The following is a 1,667-nucleotide window of genomic DNA, read 5'->3' as shown; positions in this document are numbered from 1 at the left end:
TATAGCTCTAGCTGTAAAAGTGGATGCATTAGTGACCTGTCCATCAAAGTAACAAAATACATGGGAGAAATACTTTAAAGGCAAAATTATTCTCTTGGCTTGTGGTTTCATATAATTCAGTACCTGGGTACTTGGCCCATGTGCTTAGCAGAATGTCATGGTTCCAATGTACATGGCAGAGGAATGGCCCCACTTCATGATGGACAAGAAGCAAAGAGTGGGAGGTGGGAAAAATCCAGGACAAAATACCTACAAGCACTTTCCCCAGTGACCTACTTTCTCTTGATACAGCTGACTCCCTAGAAGAGTTTACCACCTCCAAAAAAAAGTACAACCAGTTGGAGGACCAAGTGTCCAGGTCTGTAGGTTGCACTTAACAACTCTGATTTCATAACCTCTGGTGTTTCCTTTCAAAGAAAATATCACTGAAACACACGTGCCTAGGTCCCGAGTGGGTCTGATGATTGAAAGCTTCGATGGGTGCTGCTGGGCTTGTGAATCATAAAGACATAGTAAACATGGGCATTAAGTGAGGGCATTGCAAATGAGTTCTCAGTTTCAAGGGTGGCATCTGTTTTAACAGAGGAAATCAGGTGCATCCATTCTAACTCCGGATTGAATTCCTAACTTCATCATCAGATCATCAATTATGGTCACTCTACTTAGACAACAGAGTGAGGCCCAAGTCTGGACCTCGGGTTAATGAGTTAGTTCTTCCCCCTCTACCAATAACACTGACACTTAACAAAGGATCTGAGGTAGCAAAGGTGTGCATGGTTCCATATTTAGGAATAATAAAGGCATGGGAGAAAGAACATTGCATTGAAGAGTGACACTTAAACAGAGCACACCCTCTGAAGCCCAGGTCCTTTGGCCACTTTCAAGCTTTATGATAAAAAAAAAAAATGTTTACTACTAAACGAGGTCATTTATCCTGTGTATGGAGTAGGCATCTGTTTGGTGAGTTCTTAGAGATTAAATTAGTGATTTTAGGAAAGACTATTTGGCATGAATTAAGTATCTAGTAAATGATAGATGATATTTTCATTTATTTCCTTTCTTGTTTGAAGTAACAAATGGGGCTGTTTGGAGATAATTTTGTACCAAGTATAGAAGCCTCCCAGGAGGTTATGAAACTGAAGAGCACACTGAGCAAAGCTCATCCAAGTGAAAGAAATGGAATCAGCTCCCAGGCACCTCTGCAAGCTGGGTTCCTGGGCCACATGAGCTGGCGTCTCCTGTGCACATCTAAGGCAAATGCTGGAGCATCTCCTAGGGCCTCCTGAAGTAAGATTCTTGGAGGAGCCCGGAAACGTATATTCTTTAACAGGTTTCTCGGGAGATGGTGAAAAGTTTGATAACTACTGTAATAGAAACACTTTCCTCACTCCTTGGTGCTATCACTGCTCTCATATGAGGCTATTTGAAATCTCTCAAGGGAGATTCAAAAGCCTCAAATACACAAACCCTTCCAGCAAACATCTTCTGATTTCATAAATCCCTACTTCTCATCCAGTAATTTCTTCGTATAATAGGAGTCTGTGAAATCTCCAAAACCTATTACAATTTGCATGCCTATGAATATGCATATTTTTTCTAGAGAGATGATTCATAGATTTCAGAATTCCCATGGGAGAATATAACCCAGTCTTGGTTGAAATTGAAAT

This window comes from Peromyscus eremicus, chromosome 3, assembly GCF_949786415.1.
Source record: "Peromyscus eremicus chromosome 3, PerEre_H2_v1, whole genome shotgun sequence".
Taxonomy (NCBI): Eukaryota; Metazoa; Chordata; class Mammalia; order Rodentia; family Cricetidae; genus Peromyscus; species Peromyscus eremicus.
This window is presented reverse-complemented; position numbering follows the sequence as displayed.